The sequence below is a fragment of the Hylobates moloch genome, unplaced genomic scaffold (genome assembly GCF_009828535.3).
Source record: "Hylobates moloch isolate HMO894 unplaced genomic scaffold, HMol_V3 SCAFFOLD_3, whole genome shotgun sequence".
Taxonomy (NCBI): domain Eukaryota; kingdom Metazoa; phylum Chordata; class Mammalia; order Primates; family Hylobatidae; genus Hylobates; species Hylobates moloch.
Window position 1 is genome coordinate 142521405 of NW_026652278.1, and position 20451 is coordinate 142541855.

Here is a 20451-nt window from a genome sequence, read left to right on the forward strand (position 1 = left end):
AAGGCAGGCGGCCGCGCAGGGCCAGGCCCAGGTGGGCAGGTTGGGCTCTGGGAAGGATGTCGGGGCACCGGGCAGTGCCCAAAGCCACCATCTCAAGCGTGGTAGTGGGGAAATGGATGCTGCACCTGCTCTCTCATTTTGCGGGGAATCGTGATTTGGGGAAGTTTCACCTTTGTTGTAGAACAGCCCACGTTAGAGCCTTCATTTCTTGGGAAGGGGTTGGCGGGAGTTGCCAGTGAATGTGTGACACACACACGCGCCACATACTCCCCAAACCCACAGACGACTCCAGTAACGCTATGGTTACCCTTAAAAAGTAAAACAGAACAAATCAGCAGGCGCCCTCCCTCCATCCTGGCACTTCATTAACGTCGGCCAAGGCCACATTTCCCCTGCCCACTGCAGGGAGTCTGTCAGGAGAACAACAGGCAAACGTTTGCCTCACCTGACTCAGCTCTCTTGGGACGGTATCAGCATTTTAAAATTCACACCTCAAGGAAGGAGTCAGCAAACGAAAGAAGAGCTGGGCCATTGCGCCAGTGGCCGCCGTCAAACCTTCGGGAAGTGAGAAATCGAAAACGCCCGTGACGTGCGGCGTTGTCCGACTCCTTCCACTCGGCAGAACCCCAGAGACGAGCCTTTGGCGGGACGGTGAACGACTGTGCTGTGTACGGCGGTGTGCGTGCGTGAGTAAGGAGTGTGTAGCTCTGGCCAAACGCTAGCCCCCAAGGGCGCGAGTGCTCCACTGCGCCCAGCTGGAGTTTCGATGGAAACTTTCCCTCAGAGGCTCCTCCTCCTTCACCTTGGAAACCGGCGCGGGCCGTGCGGCGCTGCGCTGCCTGAGTCCCCCGCGCACCTGGCGGCGGCGTGTCCCAGCGGCAGGGGCGGGGCCGGTGGCGGCGGGGGCGGGGCCGGGGCGCGCTCCCGGAGGCCTCCAGGCAGGTTGGGCCCCACCCCCGCCCGTGCCCCGCCCGGGTCCCGGCTCCCGCCTCCGCCCCTCCCGCGCTCACGAGGGAGAGGCGGGGGGCAGCCCGGGACCCACGCGGCTCACCCAGCGGCTGACGCACCTTTGAAAAGTTTCGTTCCGACCTTCTCACGACCTACATTCTTCCCGGGCACTCCTGAGTTTGAGCCGGGCCCGGAGGACCTGGGCCAAGACTTTCGAGCGGCGGCCGCCCGCAGGGCGAGGAGCCGGCCTGGCTTTCCTCACGGGGTACCGCGCAGGCGTCCCCGGGACCGCAGCGCAAACTTTCTGGACTGTCTGAGGACACTTGTCCAGCGAGCCCCACTGCTCAGGGAGGAGGAGCCACGGCCGGGAACAGGTAGGTGCTGTGCTGGCCGGAGAATTGCGCTTGAGGGATTCTTTTATTTTAGAGGGTTGAAGGAGGAGGGAGAGCCGTATTGGCCCTTCTCTGCGTCCGCCAGCTGGGCAGGGGTTGCGGGCATTGGGCTGGGGGAGCAGGCATTGGGCTGGGGGCCGGCTGGGGATGTTCCAAACGAGGTCGCTGCGTCGGGCGGGGGCGCAGTGGGGAGGAGGTGACTCCTAGGGTTTCGGGCTCCGGGAGAGGGCGTTACGCGGTGACTGCCCCTGGGATAGAGAGAGCCAGCTTGTTTTGACGAAGGAAGATGTCATCAGGGCCCTCCATCCCATTCTTTGGTCCCTGGGTCCTCTGGGAGGCATAGGAAAAGGCAAAGAGATGTGGAGTTCAGGTTTCCCCTGTAAATCAACTTGCTTACACGGGAGACAGAGGCGGTGCCCCTCTGAGGTTTGCAGCCCTTTCCTGGTGTAAGGACTTACTTGTTGGGTAGCTGTTGCTCAATTTCGTAAATTCTCTGATGAAACTGAGTTCAAGTCGTGGTTATTATTGATAGTGTGTGTGTATTTGTGTTTCCTCTGGCTCGACAAAGGTCCCTTGTTAACTCCACTTCTGCTAGGGAGTGGGAGGAACTACCTTGCTGTCTTATTTCAGGCCTGGTCAGAGCGAGGTGTTGGTGCAGGCGGCGGTAGCTTTGTTGGCTTGGGACTTTGGGAATCACATGAGCAGGTCTAGTGAATTAGCCCGGTTGTGTCCCAGCCTCCTGGACCCACCCGTTCACAGCAGATCTAGCTTCCACTATTCAGCAGATGCTGCAGCCCCAGCCATCCAGGTACAGGGAAACCCCCCTGAAGGGAAAGAGCCAAATATTGAGAAGGAGAGACAGCTCTCAGGAGGAGGAGTAAACAATGCCTACCAATTGTTGCTTCCCTATAGATTGGGCTTGCTCCCTTGGCTTCTCTGGAAGGGCTGTGCTATCAAATTCATCTCATTAGGAAGTCAGCTGCTCCCTGCTAATAGCCATAGCAGCCCTGATGAAATTATATAGGTCATTGAAAAATAATTCCTGCTTAATCACCTTTATCCTGTTGATTAATGAGAGGAAAGATTTCCTCTCCTTAATGTATCCTGCCTGATTGTCAGGGTCACCTGCCTGACCTCAAGTTCACTTGTACACCTGGCACTAGGCAGGATGCCGTCCCCGAAGCTGTTCACATGTAGTGAACCACAGGTGAAGTCCACGTTTGGAGAACTTCAAAGGTCTTCTTTGGACTGAAATTGAGCAGGAGATTTAGTCCGTAAATTTACTCTTTAATACAGCATACTTGTTGGCTTTAGGTAACTTTTCACATAATTAAAGGTTGATATCTTTTTAGCTCCAGTTAATCCCGTTCCACAGAGCTCATAAGAATTACGTCCATGCCTGTCTTGAAATAAATTAGGTTTGGGGTCCTATTTATCATTTGTCCTATAGGACAAGGAACAGGATTAAACTGTGTGGAGTGACTGGAAAGGGTCGGAGGAACTGGACACCACTGAAGTGGATTCAGAGAGTGATTGAGAGTGGTGTAAAAATTTAGGTCCAACTGCCCAGCTACCTTTTTTCTTGGCTCTCACATAGAGACATTATGTAGGACTTTTAATGGAGGACTTGAAGACTAGAAATAAAAGGAGTGTTTTATTTTTACATTGTCAGAGCAATGCATTGCTGGACAGTTCTGTACTCTGTCTCCCAAGAATGGTTCAAAATACTTTCTCTGCTAAGTTCTTTCTTTAATAGGAACTTGATAGATAATGACTGCAAACAAGAAGCAGATGTACAAATATATTATGTGGAGATATGGAGGTAAAATGAGAAAAAACAAAAGTTGCCTCTGAGGAGTGAAATTATATATACTTTTTTTTTTTTTTTTAAGTTAGGGTCTCTCTCTGGCCCAGGCTAGAGTTCCGTGGCATGATCTCGGCTCGCTGTAGCCTTGATCTCCTGGGCTCAAGCAATCCTCCCACCTTAGCCTCCTGAGTAGCTGGGACCACAGGTTCGTGCCACCATACTCTGTTAATTTTTTGTATTTTTCATACAGACGGGGTTTTGCCACGTTGCCCAGGCTGCCCTTGAGCTCCTGGACTCAAGCAATCCGCCTGCCTTGGTCTCCCAAAGTGCTGGGATTACAGGTGTGAGCCACCATGCCTGGCCTCTTGTATTACTTTCATAAAGGAATTTAATAAGGAACCTCATTTCTCCTTGCGAATATAAAGCAAAATTGCTTTATTTAATCTGTTTAGACACTTGATCTTTATTCTGTGTACATTTGTCTCCTAGGGTGATACATAGGCCCATTGAAGATCTGGATCAGATTCTGCCGTTGAAACACAATTTAGATCTAATTCATCCTTATTTTTAGCAACTTCCAACCCTTGGTTCTTAGCCCAGGTAGGGGAACAGTGCTCAAGAGTGACAAGAAACTCCAGGAACTTCATTTACAGGGATCTCTTAATGAAAACAATAAGAAGTGAACAGTTCTGTAGTGCTTTATCTTTCATAAAGTGCTTTCGTGTACCATGTTTGTGCCTTGTGATTTAACCATTTTGTAGTAGATGCCATTATATTTAGATTACACGGGAGGAAAGCAGATGAGGTTCAGAGATAATAAGGGACTTTTTTGATACAGTTTCACTCTTGTTGCCCAGGCTGAAGTGCAATGGCGTGATCTCGGCTCACTGCAACTTCTGCCTCCCAGTTCAAGCGATTCTCCTACCTCAGCCTCCTGAGTAGCTGGGATTACAGGTGCCCACCACCACGGCTGGCTAATTTTTTTTGTATTTTTAGTAGAGACGGGGTTTCGCCATGTTGACCAGGGTGGTCTCAAACTCCTGACCTCAGGTGATCCACCCACCTCAGCCTCCCAAAGTGCTGGGATTACAGGCGTGAGCCACCGTGTTCGGCCGATAATAAGGGACTTTTATGGGCATACTTTGCTCCTGTATATTGTGGACTCAGACCCGAATTCAGGATTTCTGATTTACTGGCCATGCTTTCACTTTTTTCCTTGTTACATTTTGTGAAGTGGTTGGATGTGAAATGGGCTCTTCTTTCCTTCTTTCTTTTTTTTTTGACGGAGTTTTGCTCTTGTTGCCTAGGCCGGAGTGCAATGGCGTGATCTCAGCTCACCGCAACCTCTGCCTCCCGGGTTCAAGTGATTCTCCTGCCTCAGCCTCCTGAGTAGCTAGGATTACAGGCATGCACCACCACGCCTGGCTAATTTTGTATTTTAAGTAGAGATGGGGTTCCTCCATGTTGGTCAGGCTGGTCTCGAACTCCTGACCTCAGGTGATCCACCTGCCTTGGCCTGCCAAAGTGCTGAGATTACAGACGTGAGCCACGGCGCCCGGCCGTCTTATTTCTTATTAACCAAAATATGAGCTCATGTGGAGACAGGATGACAGGACTATATATGAATATGTACATATATGTGTATGTATAAGTGTGTGTACACACGTATAACATATAATCTGTATAGCCTTGGCATCTCAACAGTATAGCTGTACAATAAAATGGAAGTAACCTCCATTAAATTTGGGAGGGAAATCTTGGGAAGTGGCATAGGTGAATAAATACCTTGATAGATTGAATAAGGAATTTTGGCAATGTCTAAAATTGAAAAACTCTGTAAATAGCAGTATAAGTGCATGATTTACAAATATAGAAGTAATTACCAGAAGAAATAGCTGAAAGAGTTGAAGGACCTTCTTTTGGGGAATTAAACTCAGGGGTGAGGAGGAGCCAGGCAGGAATCTGCTGTTTTTGGCTATGTACCTTATAATATTAGATAATATTTTGTACTGTATATGTATTACTTTATTTTAGTAATACATATGGATTACGTAATTTTAGTAATCCATATGTATTACGTAATTTTAGTAATCCATATGTATTACGTATGTATAAAGTAATACATATGTATTACGTATGTATAAAGTAATACATATGTATTACGTATGTATAAAGTAATACATATGTATTACTTTATTTTACTTTATTTTTTGAGGCAGAGTCTTTCTCTGTTGCCCAGGCTGGAGTGCAGTGGCACAACCTTAGCTCACTGCAACCTCCACCTCCTGGGTTCAAGCCATTCTCCTGCCTCAGCCTCCCGAGTAGCTGGGACTATAGGCACACACCACCATGCTCGGCTAATTTTTTTATTTTTAGTGGAGATAGGGTTTCACCATGTTGGCCAGGCGGGTCTCAAATTCCTGGCCTCAAGGGATCTGCCTGACTCAGTCTCCCAAAGTGCTGGGATTACAAACGTGAGCCACCACGCCTGGCCTCATACGTATTACTTTATTTTTATTTTTATTTATTTTTATTTTTTTTTGAGACGGAGTCTCGCTCTGTCGCCCAGGCTGGAGTGCAGTGGCGTGATCTCGGCTCACCGCAAGCTCTGCCTCCCGGGTTCACGCCATTCTCCTGCCTCAGCCTCTCTGAGTAGCTGGGACTACAGGCGCCTGCCACCATGCCCGGCTAATTTTTTGTATTTTTAGTAGAGACGGGGTTTCACCGTGGTCTCGATCTCCGGACCTCGTGATCCGCCTGCCTCGGCCTCCCAAAGTGCTGGGATTACAAGCATGAGCCACCGCGCCCGGCCACGTATTACTTTAAAAAAAGCCCTTTGGTAAGGATGGAGCGAAGTTCTTCCGTCAGAATTTTAGAGCCAAAATTATTTATTCCCAGTTCTTCCATTTTACAGGTGAGGAAATTGAGATATAGGAGTTTAAATGTTTTGCTCATGGTCACATAACTGTACAGACAAACCTCTCCCAGACAAGGTCACACCCTTTCCCAGGCAGGTAGAAAGTTTTACCTTGCTGGTGATTCTTCGATTTCCTTTCTAGGCAATTTTTCGCCTTCTATCTAGTTAGTTTTTTTTTTTTTTTTTTTTTTGAGACGGAATCTCGCTCTGTCATCCAGGCTGGAGTGCAGTGGTGCAATCTCGGCTCACTGCACCCTCCGCCTTCCGGGTCCAAGTGATTCTTTTGCCTTAGCCTCCCAAGTAGCTGGGACTACAGGCATGTGCCACCACGCCCAGCTAAGTTTTGTATTTTTTTAGTAGAGATGGGATTTCACCATGTTGGCCAGGCTGGTCTCGAACTCCTGACCTTGGGTAATCCGCCCACCTCGGCCTCCCAAGGTGCTGGGATTACAGGCGTGAGCCACTGTGTCTGGCCTTTGTCTAGTTTTTACAATCTTTGAACAGGTTACTGGACTATAGATTCAAAAGTATTTTTATCTAATTCCTTAAATTTCCATTTTGAAAATGCTTCAAATGGTTTTAGAGTCTGCAGAATCTGTACCTTTTTGTTGTTAATTCTGTAATTACTGTTAACTTAGAAGTAGAGATGTGCGGTTTGTCTGCAATGTTTAGAAGCTAGCATTCTTGCCCAATTGAATTTGATAAGTACTGGAATTTGGGCTAAACTTTTGTTCTCAGAAGGCATTAGTAAGGGGAGATGCTAAGGGGACTTTTCCAGTATCTATGTGTTGTGCTTAATTTTGAAGTTCTGAGAGTGAGGATACTACTGCCTTCTAAAAGAGAGGTAGAGACAAATGATATTTGAGAGCTATTATAAAAAGTTAACACCCTTAAGTTTATCCTTTTCTTTATAAATATGATTTTCTCCTACTTCCTTTCCAATTGTATCACTAACTTAAATGAGACTTAATTTTCTTATTATATACATAATACATATTATTCAAATTCTGAACAATATAGAAATATATAATGTTTAAAGCACACTGTAATCTTGTATTCTGGAGAAACTGCTATAAATAGGTATATTTCCCTTCATTTTTTCCTCTATTTAAAAATGTTTATTATTAACATGGTTGTTAATAACTACTGGGGTAATCCTATGCAACTTTCAACTTGGTTTTTATTTTTAACTCAATAATATACCTTCAAAATGTTTTTATGACCATACATGCAGATCATTCTCATTTTGTTTTTTTTTACTGGCTGTATAATAATGCATTGAATAGATATAACATAGTTTTTTTTTTTTTTTTTGAGATGGAGTCTTGCTCTGTCACCCAGGCTGGAGTGCGGTGGCACAATGTGAGCTCACTGCAACCTCTGCCTCCCAGGTTCAAGCAATTCTCCTGCTTCAGCCTCCTGAGTAGCTGGGACTACAGGTGTGCATCACCATGCCTAGCTAATTCTTGTATTTTTAGGAGAGCCAGGGTTTGGCCAGGTTGGTCTCGAACTCCTGACCTCAGGTGATCCACCTGCCTTGGCCTCCCAAAGTACTGGGATTACAGGCGTGAGCCACCACGCCTGGCCCTGTAACATTGTTTATTTAAACAGTTTCCTTTCGTTGGGAATTTGGGTTGTTTTCCATTTTTCTGTATTGAGAACAGTGCTTCAGAGAACATCCTTGAAAGTGTATCATTGTACACTTGTGTTTTCTGTAGGAAAGGTTTGTGAGTCACTGTTATGAAAATATTAAATTTAATTTACATTTCCTCTAGTAGTGTCCCTTCATTTTTAGTTATATGAACATATTCTTTCTTTCTGAATGCACAAGACTAAAGACAGAAATTATTAATAGATGACCAGCCACTGAAATAAGAGGTCATGAGAGCAAAAGGTGCTGAACTTTTAGGTAGGGTTCACCTCATTTCCTCACATTTCAGGTTCTTTTTGGTTTTAATGTTTTCCCCAAGAGAAGATACTAATTGGTAACAGCTATAAAAATACTCTGCAGCTGTTGGTTGAGCTGCTAATTAGCTTTTATGGAGCATAGTGGTTTTTTTTTTAACATTTTCCTAAGAACATTATTTTAGGACATGCCATTAAGGAGTTCAGAAAGTCCACTAGGTTTTGCAGAATGCAGAGTGTATTTTAGCTCTTCTCCTTAATGTTAAAGTTTACCTCTGTTGAAATATTGGTCACGGGTCCATTTTAGGATCTTTTGGCTTGTGGAAAGTTCTAGGAACTGATTTCCCTCTGTGTGTGGAAAATGTGAAATAAGATACTTTGGCTAAATTTCATGACTCAGGCTCATTGAGGTGGGAACATTTCAGGAATTCCTGTGGCAACATTTTTATTGACCGTCTAAAAGAGTTGATTAATATTTTTATTTAGTCCAAGCTTTTTTTCATAACCATTTCATTAGAGGAGTGTGTCTTATTCCTTAAAATGAATATCTTCTATTTTGTTTGTGTTCATGGAACTTTTATTTGGATTCCATTCATTTTAGGTTGATTTTCTTTATAATGTACTAGAATGAGTATGGAAAAATATGTTTACAAATATAATTTCTATACACACATACACACCACCTATATTTATATATGCACATATGTATTGTACACATTTGTATGTTTATGCCTAAGTATATAATGATATAAGGAATGTTTTAAAAGTATGATCTTCATCAGGTCATTTAATAGAAAACTTCGTACATCCTCAAAATAAGGATGATGTCTCCATATTTATTTATTAGAAAAGATGTTTCTTGATTTTCTTGGTATAAAAATTTTTCTTAATAAAATAAGAATTTCTTAGGACATGGGAAACTTATAGTTTGTATATATTCGTATTCTGATCTTTTGTGTGGGAAAATACAACATGTCTAATGTATTATCCTTTTTTTTTGAAACAGGGTCTCACTCTGTCACCCAGGCTGGAGTGCACTAGTGCAGTTTGGGCTCACTGCAGCCTCAACTTCCTAGGCTCAATCAAATCTCCCACCTCAGCCTCCTGAGTATCTGGGACTACAGGTGCGTGCCACCATGCCTGGCTAATTTTTGTATTTTTTTGTAGAGACAAGGTTTTGGCATGTTGCCCAGGCTGGTCTTAAACTCCTGAGCCCAAGAGATCCCCCTATCTTGGCCTCCCAAAGTGCTAGTGTTACCAGTGGAGGGTGTCCAGGTTCTTGGTGCTTTGAACAAAGAATGAGTCTAAATGCACAAAGCAAGGAAAGAATGAAGCAACAAAGGCAGAGATTTATTGAAAGCGAAAGCACACTTCACAGGGTGGGAGCAGGCCCGAGCAAGCAGCTCACGGGCCTGGTTTCAGAATTTTCTGGGATTTCAATGCCCTCTAGAGGCTTCCCATTGGTTACTTGGTATACACCCTATGTAAATGAAGTAGTGGCCCAAGATCTGTCTGATTGGTTGCAGAAAGCGACCAAGCACCAAGCAGAGGCTAAAGTGAAGTTACAGAGTTACACCCTATGCAAACATCTGATTGGTTGTGGAAAGTGACCAATCAGAGGCTGAAGTGAAGTTACAAAATTATATTTCTATGCAAAGGAAGACTTGGCTTGTGACCAGCCTGATTGGTTTCAGGAGGGGACCAATCCGAGGTACTTTCAGATTTTTATCTGTCATGCGGAACAAGGAGATGGGGGTTGCAAAGGGAATAGCCTCTGGTCCTTTTGTTACTTGGGTGTGGAAAGTTGGGGTTTTCCTTTTGATTTAGTTCTAGGAAGTCAGCGTGAATCAGCCTTAGGTTCCCTGCCTCCAGACCCTATTCTTCTGCCTCAGTAGGATTACAGGTGTGAACCACCACACCTGACCATGTATTAGTCTTGATTACTGCTTATTCTGTAACACTAAGTCACTATTTGATAAGTTGAATTTTTAAATCTCTCTAATTTGTGTCTACTACAAAACATTTGTACTTTTGGCTTATTTTAAGCAAGATGTTGTAGTTTAACTGCTTTTAAAAAATCTGCCAGGCCCAATGGCTCAACCCTGTAATCCTGGGCATTTTGGGAGGCAGAGCTAGGAAGATTGCTTGAGGCCAGAAGTTTGACACCAGCCTGAGCAACATAGCGAGACCCATCTTAACAACAATAACAAAAAAAAATTAGGTGGTGTGGTGTCACACCCCAGGAGTCCCAGCTACTTGGGAGGCTGAGGCGGGAGGATCACTTCGGCTCAGGAGTTTGAGGCTGCAGTGACATAGGATGATGTCACTGCATTCCAGCCTCGGTGACAGAGTAGGAACCTGTCTCTAAAAAAAAAAAAAAAAAAAAAAAACAAGAGAAACTCTGACAACAGGATACTCATTGACTTTGATCTGTTTCAGGAAACACCAACTGACTTGATATTTACCTACTGATTATATTAAAAACTTAATGGTTAATGTTAATTTCTTATCAGCTTGATTAAGTTTGACCTCTGAATTTTCTCCTTGTACTTCTCCACTGTGTTTAGGACCTTGCATGTCCTATTTGAAAAGTACACCCCGGAGTTGCTATAGATAGTAAGAACCAGCTTGCAACAGTTGGAGACTGTTTTTTTTTGTCCTTAAAGTAATTCTACCTCTTGATTATGTCTTAGGATTGGTTTCACAGAGAAGTAGTCATTCCTTCACAGTGAATCACAAAATGAGTAGGTTTGACAGAATTTCCTGACTCAGTCTGGCTAACTCAACCTGTTGTTCTGAGTTTCTGTCAATATTGGCATGCCAGGAGCAAACTCTTGATTTGGTTGTCTTGGCTATACAGGTAATTCCTAAATCCATACCCTCATTGCTGACCTTTGGATCCTATGTTTCTAACCAGTTCCTGCTGATAGGTCTATGTTTAGATCCTGACATCAAAGTAAACTATAAGGAGATGAGAGTAACTCTGCATCTTAATCGCCTACCAGAGCACCTTATATTGAATAGAATCCTATAAATGTTTGTTGTTAATGATCTGCCTTTTATTATTATATGGCCAATTATAATATTTTTCATTTTGTTTCTGTTTCCAGTTTTTCTTGCTCTAATCTATTTTCATTCCATAGTCAATTGATTTTCCAAACTATAGCTGTGCTCATATCACCTATCATGGTCTCTGTTGCCTACTGGCTAATGACTCAACTCAAGGTGTGATGGTTAATCAATTTTATGTATCAACTTGCCTGGGCCACAGGGTGTCCAGGTATTTAGTTAAACATTCTGGGTATGTCTGTGAGAGGATTTCTGGATGAGATTAACATTAGAATTGGTAAACTCAGTAAAGCAGACTGCCCTCCCCAATGTGGATGGGCCTTATTCAGTCTATTGAAGGCTTCAGTAGTACAAAAAGACTGAGTAAGGGAGAATTCACTCTCCTCTCTCTCTCTCTGTTTGACTGTTTTCAACCTGGGACATTGGTCTCCTCCTGCCTTCAGATTCAGACTCAAACTATAACTTATGTTACTGTCTCTCCTGGGTCTCCAGCTTGCTGACTGCAGATCTTGAGACTTCTTGGCCTCTATAATTGCATAAGCCACTTCCTTATAATAAGTCTTTTTATAAACACACACATACATCTCCTACTGGTTCTGTTTCTCTGGAGAACCCTTGGCTGATTCTCAGGGCATTTATGATCTGGTGCTCTGTGTAAATCCTTTGCTTTGACTGCCATGCTGGTCTGTTCCTCATTCTTGAACACACCCTAACTCTTCCTTTTCCCCCATCTTTGTTGAGACCAGTCCTTCCTCTTTCCAGTTATTTTAGTGATGTGCATTCTTCCAAGCCTAGTTCAGAGCTGTGTCCTCCATAAAATCTTTCTTGGCTGTCTTTTCCTGTAGTAATTTCCTGGCACCTGAATCTCCATACTGAAATTTTAGGAATTTAGTCATTTGCTGCCATCCAGTGTTTTCTTTTATACATTTGTCCTTCTTCCCAATTAGAATATAAACTCCTTTAGGACTGGAGCCTAACTCTGTATTTCCACATCCCTCCACTGTTCCTGGTGTTGCCTTTCTTTTGCTTAGTAGGTTGCCAGTGAGTGGTTACTGATATTTTTAAAGCACTAAGATCAACCTAGGGAAGGAAAGACAAATGAGGGGCTTGCATGCCTGCAGTGCCCCATCTTGAGCCCATGGCAGAAATGTCTAATTAATTCCCCACAGGACCCAGAGCTCTCTCAATGCAGTGCTCCAGAGAGGCCTTGCCAGTTGTTTGAGGTTGTTACTAGAAGCGAAACTTTTATATCATCTTTGACCTAGAGCCAACTTTTCTAAGAAAAAAAATTGAGTCGTATTTAAAGTCCTCTTGAGTTTGTCCTTTCCTAAGGGACTGATTTGCAACAATTTTTGCTGTCATCTGTTTTTCTTTGTCCCTTGTAGTTCCCTTTGTTCTGCCTCTGGCTAAGTCATTTTATATATTCTGTATAGCACATTTGGGTCAATAATTTTGAACAATGGTGAAGGAGATCAATATGGAAAATGAGCTGTGTGTTCCTAGGAAATTTGGAGTTGTCAAATTTTACACAAATTTCATATAAGCACAATGTGACTCTTCTTATTTTTCCTGCAATTGAATGTAATTTTTGAGGAACACCATTTGAAATCTGACCTCATTCTCCTCTTTGGCTAGTCTTCTAAGCTCAAAGTGTTGCAAATCCTCTGTAGTTTTCATCCCCCCTTACTCTGCTCTCCTGTACTTGTCTTTTAACATATTTTAGTTTACTTATATCTTTTTAAAATTAAAAAAAATTTTTTCAATGGTTCCCTGGTTGGTTAGTGTCTTTTGTTTATTAACTCTTTCCCCACATAAGAATGTAAAGCTTTGTGATATTTGATAGTCTTGGCTATATATCCCAATACATAGACCAGTGCATGTCATTCAATAAATATTTGTTGAATTGAGTTGGGGTTTGCTAACCTGGAACCCTTCCCTGCCCGGAATCTCTTTGTTAATTGAGGCTTTCTGTTGCATCCTCTGGGACCTCTCTTACTTTTTATCTTCTTGTTGCTGAAGACCCCTCTATCTAGACCTAGCTAGTTCCTTCAAACCATACAACTATCTCCTTCCTAGGTCTGTGCCTTTGTAATAGCCACACCAATAACAGAAGTGGCAGTTTCCTTGGCAGTTCATGGTTTGCAAAGCACTTTCACGTATATGATCTCATTTGAGGTATTCTTGAGTCTTGACAGTGATGGTACTCTTTAGGGCCTACCTTTTACCAAAGTATGCAAGTTAGCAAAATCTTGTTCTACTAGGGGATGCAACCATTTTTAACGATGTTCCAGGCCTATTTTTTCCTTGGCTGCACTGTTGTCAAATTATATATGAGGGGTATGCTGCTTTGACAAAGTCTTCTGGCCCACTAGGAACATTCATTATATTCCTTGAAGAGTGCCTGTATGGTAATAAGATCCTCAAGTAAAGTGACGAAAATGGGAAAGAAAAAAAAAAGGAAGCAGTTGACCATTAACAAAGAGAGAGGGAGATAGAGTCTTGCTCCATTGTGCAGGCTGGAGTGCAGTGGTGCAATCTCAGCCCACTGCAACCTCTGTCTCCTGGGTTCACAGGATTCTCGTGCCTCAACCTCCTGAGTAGCTGGGACTACAGGCACAAGCCACCACGCCCAGCTACTTTTAATATTTCTTTTTAGTAGAGACGGGGTTTTGCCATGTTGACCAGGCTGGTCTCAAACTCCTGGCCTCAAGTGATTCGCCTGCCTCGGCCTCCCAAAGTGTTGGGATTACAGGCGTGAGCCACTGCACCTGGCCTGAGACACTTTTCAATGGAGGTGCTTCACTAGGTCCTGAAAAACTGGTTGCCCCAAAGTTAATTTGATATCAGGAGCTCCATGTAGACCTGCCCAGCTGGAATTGGAGATACAAGCGTGGAATTGAGAAGGCTGATCTGAATGATGCTGATCATGTAGAGATCAGAGCTGGTGACTTTTAGGTTCTCTGCCAGTGAATCGCCATCACTGTCTTTCTAGCCCCTCTCTTTCTAAGCTATTAATATGAAGAGGGAATCATTTTCTTCCTAAAGGCCTTCTGTTCTTGCTTTCTAGCCATGGAAGTGATCAATAACTATTAGTGTCTAATGATGACACAGGAATATTCCTCTGAGCAATTGGAGAGCTGTAGGCATGTCACCCATTGACAGGTGTTCACAAATCTCTTTTTGCTGTTTTGAAATATCACTGCCAGGGGAGTTGTATACAACTTGTTCTGACAGAGTAGTCTTAAATATTCATTCCTTTTACCCATTGCTTTAAGAGAAATGCCAGCATTTAGTCTTCAGGCTGCCAGTAGTAATTTTGGAGAAATTGTATTATAACTTTGTCAAGATACTGATTTTTGTATAGCTCATTTACTTATATATTAATATATTAATTTTACTATTTTTAATTATAGAAGAACACACACTTTGAGTTTAGTGGAAATTTAGGGGTTACGTGGAGGTCTTTGATCAATTATGCTCTCAAGTTAAATTAGCAAGTGTTTAACATTGTGTGAGGCTGTATGTGCCTAGTGGAAAGAGTGCAATTTGGGTGCAAATATGTTTCAAATCTCTGATCTACCAATTGGTAAATATGTGACCTTGCACAAATTACTTTTCTTTGATTAACCTTAGCTTCCCATCTATAAATAGAGATAATAATGCCCATACAGGGAGTTTCTATGAGGGTTAAATAAGATAACACATGCAAAGTACTTAACATGGAATTAATAATCAATACATGGTAATTGCTACCTATGCACTGAAGCTGTATTAGCACTCTTCTAGGGACTGTGGGGGAGGTTTAAAATGTGTGCAACATGTATGTCTGCAAAGCCACAAAAGATAACGACAAATGTGTACCTGACACACAGAAAATCAGGACAGTATATAATAAAGTGTTAATTGTACAGAAAGGAAGTTCAAGAAACTGGAAAGGTAGAAGTCACTGTGGTCAGAGTCTTCAAGAACCATTATGGGGGTTGTGTTGCAATTCCTTTGGTCACAAATTATATAAATCTAAATTGTACAGAAGGGGGATTTATTGGCTTACATGGCTAAAGTGTGGGAGAAGTGAGGTAGTTTTCAGGGAAGCCAGAACAGGGAACTCCACACCACCTACACTTTCTGTCTTATATCTCTGTGCCTCTTTTTTTGTGTCAGTTTTCTCCACGTCTTGGCGTGTGGCTGAGCAAGCCAGAGATCACCCAGAAAGAATGTCTGACCTTCCTCCCTTCATTTAAATTCTCAAAATCCCAGGAATGGTTCTGGTTGGCCTAGCTTGTGAGATGTCCCCATCCTTTTGGCCAGGGACGTAGATTACTAGGTAACTGGCAGCCCCATCTAGAATTACATAGTTGGGCTGGGAAAGAGGAACATTTTGTTTTAAAAAGGATTCTACCATTCTTAGAAAAAAGGAGGGGTGCTGGAAGGCAAGAGCAGGAGGTGTTGTTTACTCCTGAGGGGGAAGAGGACGGCTTGAGCTGGCTGTGGGGAGAAAGGCAGGACCTTAGAGCAGCGAACCAAAAGCATGGAATCTAGAATGAGAAGATGGTTTGTGTTAGTGAAATAGGATAAGGTAGACTCAGAGTGGATGCTTTGAAGTAGTTGGTTTAGGAGTTTGGACCCATCTGATAGGGCATAAACCCTAAGGACTACATCAGATCGACATAGTCATATTGGATCTTTTAAAAATAGGTTTCATATTATATGCCAAGTATTTAAATCGGTAACTTGAGAACCAACTTGAGTGCAGTTGAGAAGTTACACTCATTGATTGTAGACAAGGTGATCTTTGTAGTCAAGAGGCTACCCATCCTGGTACTATCTTAAAAACCAGATTCTATCAAGCATTTGTCTTATCTTTCCTGTAAAAAAAAAAGTTGTATTTCAGAATAACCAAATAGATGACTCAGATAAAATCTTGCTTTTAAAAAAATTCCAGTTAATAAACGCAAAATGAGTGATACAAATAAAATACGACCATTTTGTACCTCCAATGAAATAATAGATTTAGAGAATGGACATCAGTAGCTGCTAAAATTATTAAGTCAAAGGTTGATGGGGAACTTTATAGCTGATGGATTGGACTAATAACCCCTGAACCTACTGGTCAATCTTATCATTACAAAAGAGAAAGAGATAGATGTTAATACCTCTTAATTAGATACAATAGGTTCTGTATAGGAAATACACAGAACCATCTGTGAAGTTTCTTGCCAGAAAGCTGAACATGATTCTGATCAAGACTTTAGATCTCACTACTCGTTTATAAGAAGCACAGGAAAAGGAGGACCATGTCAAACCATACCATAAAGATGTAATCAGCCAAATTCAGAGTGTAGAAATTTCTACAGGACAAATTACTCAGTTTTTTTAATAAATAAATGACAAGAAAAACAAAGAGGGAAGAGGAACTATTATTAACAGGCTTAAGAGACATATTAACCATGTTTGGATCTTGATTTAGATAAATCAACCCTAAAGTTATATATTATAAATATAAAATCATGAATAATATGAGAAATTTAAACTCTGGATGGTAGATAAATTAAGGGACTATTTTTTGTTAAGGAAATAATAATGGCATTATTTTAAAAAGAGTTCTTATTTCTTAAAGATTCACATAGGCTTTTTTTAGATTATATGATACTGTATTAGTTTCTTACAGCTGCTATCACACAAATTATGTGGATTAGAAAAATAATAATTTATTCTGTCATAGTTTTGGAGGCCAGAAGTCTAAAATCAAGGTATAGGCAGACCTCATTTCCTCCAAAGACTCTAGGGGAGAATCCTTGCCTTTTCCAACTTCTGGTGGTTGTCCTTGGCTTGTGGCTTCATCTCTCTGCTCTGTCTTTGCATCATTCTCCTCTACATGTGTCCCTGTCTAATTTCTTTCTGCCTTGCTCTTATAAGGATACACGTGTGCTCGCTTCAGCAACATATATACTAAAATTGGAGGGACATGTTATTGCATCTAGGGCCTGCCTGGATAATCCAAGATAAATTCTTCCCCGGAATCCTTAATTTAGTCACATCTTTTGCCATACAAGGTAATAGTCACAGGTTCTGGGGATTAGGAAGTGAATATCTCTTTGGGAGGTAATTTTTTTTCTGCCTATCTTTAATATGATACATGAGATTTGCTTTTAAAAAAACAAGCGGGGCGAAGAGAGGAAATGGAAGATTATAGTTGGCTGAATCAAAATTGGCAATCCATTCATTGTTAACTCTGAGCTGGGTGATGGCAGTTCATTGTATGAGTCTCTACTTTGTATATGTTTGAAAATTTCCATAATAAAAAACAACAAAAAAGGTAAACTCTCACACCAAGATTCTTTAGTAATCACTTCCTCTCAGAACCTAGACAATACTATATTAACATTGATAAATGCAATGCTTAATTTTTTTTTCTGTTCATAAAAATTAGGTATGAGACTTCAGATATCCTGGCTAATCCTTCCACTTCTTACCACCATTTCAGACATATTTCTTTGTGCTTCTCAAGAAAAGTAAAGGGTGAATGAAAATCTCTTCACTTGAAATTCAGAAATTATAAAATGACCTGAAGCTTAAATAGGATAATCAATTTTTCTTCTTACTGAACTATTGGTGAATGAATGAAGTGGTGTGGTTGTATTTGAAGACTCATTGGCAAAGTAACTTATCATAATATCTTGTCAGGCAGACAAAATCAAGAAAGGGCCAACATTTTTATTATAGGGAGCGCCCCATCTTTCAGCTGTTGTAATTTAATCATAAAATGTCCTAGTGAGCTGCAACTTGGCATACAGAGAGCACTTCCTGGCATAGGCTGGTGGTAATATTTTCCTGTGAATTTTGTTTAGGTAGCCTTATGGTGTTATAAGTCTTAAGATTTGAATTCCTAAACCTAAATAATTATTGTATCTTTCTTTAAAAACCAAAAATAATGAGAGTTTTTGTGATTTCCCCTCCTCACCCCTGTGCTGGAAAGGTTTCAAGGTACATTTAAAATATAATCACAGAAAGCAGGGCACAGCATTTTTTTTTAAAGAGCTATTATGTTATATCAGAAGTGTAATATTTCTTAAAACACACATGCCCAATTCATGCTTCAGCATATGTGTTATAAATGATGGTGACTATCAAGATCCTGTTATAGGCTATTCAAGTTACTTCACATAAACTTTAGTACCTTAATGACTTTTTTTTTTAAGGAAAGAAAACAATTTGTATGCAGGATCTCTGTTTAAATAATGCTTAGGTTGTGACTTAGATCACCAAAAGCAACATGTTTAAAAGTGCACTTACTTAGCCTTTAGAAGTCAGTTTATTGACTTATTATGGTTTTATATTTTTCATCAGTGATTTTTATATTGAGTTTGTTTCTTTCCAAATCAAAAGCTTCATTTCGTAGGAGTGATATAAACTGTAGTTGCAAAAGCTTAAAATTAGACTGTCTTTTTTTAGCTCATGGAATTAGAATTTAGATGGGACATTTGTTGTTGATATATGAGACTAGTAAAACCCAGCTCCTTCTTTATGTTTGTGCTGAGCTGTGGTACAAATTGTTCTCTATAAGTCAGATACAAAAACATGTGGGCAAGTCAGTATAAAATTAGACTTTTTGTGGTATGTGTGTTCATACAATCTGTAAGGCTGACTACATTTTGTACTTTAAAATTTGAATTTGAATTTTTTTGCCCTCTCAACCCCATTTTCCTAATTCTGAGAAGGACCAGGAAGAGAACATTTTGAACTTCTTACTACATTGTCATGACATTGTAACCCAGACTTATGGGTAAGCTATATTTTCTGGAGGATGTGAACTACAGATAGCATGTCATGGTAATACAGATATAAAATGACTTTTCCATGTGAGTAAAATCATTGGTGAAGGAATAGATCTAAATCATTGCAAGCCTCTTGGGTATTCTAATTGCTTACTAAATGGTTTATTATGAAACTCGATGGTGATTATTAAATTTCTGAGCTATGCCATCCTTTTAGAGTTATAAAATCACCCAATTTATATACCCTATAATAAAGGAGAAATGATATATGGAAATAATCAAGATAGTGGTTTGTATTTCACTTGATATAGTATCATGATAATCTGTTTTGCATTTTATAGTATATGCTTTTGTGCAAAGAAGTAATGTTTATTCAGGAATATTTCCGAACGTTTATGTTGTTTTATTGCCCAGGTATAACGCAATTTTTCAGGAACACACATTTTTACATAAAATGAGATACGTCTTGAGTTTCATTTTTTGCTTTGCTGCTTTTTCATTTTTATCAAAAATATGCCATAGAAATACCATAAATATGATGCGGAAGGCTGATTGAAAAAGAACCCTAACATTTGTATGATGGTTTCAGTTTGCAAATAATTAAGGAACTCTTTGGCAAAACCAAAGCATCATCTCTAAGTAAATAATGAAACTGATTTTGTATCCTTGATATTGCTCAAATTCATTCATTTCTCTCCATCTTTACTGATACTACCTTCTCTTCTGTGTTACTACATTTGTCTCTTAACTGGTCTTCCTGCTTCTCCCCAGGCCACTGTCTTCTACCTCACCCTTAGTAATATTTAAACAATATAGATTTCATCATGTCATTCTCCCTCCACCACCCTCCTTCCCATTTTAAAATCCTTTTGGGGCTTTTTTTTTTTTTAGTCAGGGTAAAGAAAGATCCTTAATATATGCAAGGCTCCCCAGCTAACCTTCCAGCCTCATCTCATGATACTCTCTCACTAACTCTCAATACTTGAGGACCACTGTCATTCTTTCAGTTCTTTCGATGTGTTTTTCTCTTTTAAAAAGCTGCAGAGCCTTTGCACACACTGTTTACCGTACTTGGAACACCATTCCTCCCCCTCCCACATCATCTTTATACATCTCCACCTCAGCCACCTTGGCTTAGTTAACTCCTATTTATCTTTAGCTCAGGCTCCATTTCCTTGAGGAAGTCTTTACCCTAGTTGGGTCTCACTATTATAGGCATTTACATCACTATGTATCCTTTTTTCCCATTGGACTTACTGGTTATAATTTATATGCTTACATAAATTGTTTTCCCACCTGGCTGTACACTTCATGAAGGCAGGCAGTTTGCCTGTTTTTGCTCACCATTGTTTCCCCAACACTTAGCTCAGTACCTAGTACAGATTAGGTACACCATAAATATTTGTTGAATGAATGAATAACATGAAAGAATGGAATTAGATATGGCCATCATCTAGTTAATTAAGCGCACACACAATACCAATACCAAAGACATTGTAAAAAGTGAAACGTGCCCTTCGAAGAAATCAGCTAGGGAGGTTACCTCCTAATTTCATAGCTGCTGTTGTTAGAAAGGAATTTTGGAGCAACTCTAAAGAATTGTCTTTAGAAGTAGTTTACAAGCCACATAAAGGATGA

The 20451-nt window shown here is 41.1% G+C and overlaps 1 protein-coding gene across 4 annotated transcripts in view; it reads left to right on the forward strand.

Annotated features, from left to right (window-relative positions):
* Positions 1-966: 966 nt before the first annotated feature.
* FHIP1A (FHF complex subunit HOOK interacting protein 1A) overlaps positions 967-20451 on the forward strand; it is a 275632-nt gene continuing 256147 nt past the window's right edge. For all 4 annotated transcript variants that reach the window (XM_032148264.2, XM_058436820.1, XM_058436821.1 and 1 more), the window contains exon 1: positions 967-1322. The gene's annotated coding sequence lies outside the window, so the exon portion shown is untranslated. The remainder of the gene's footprint in view (positions 1323-20451) is intronic.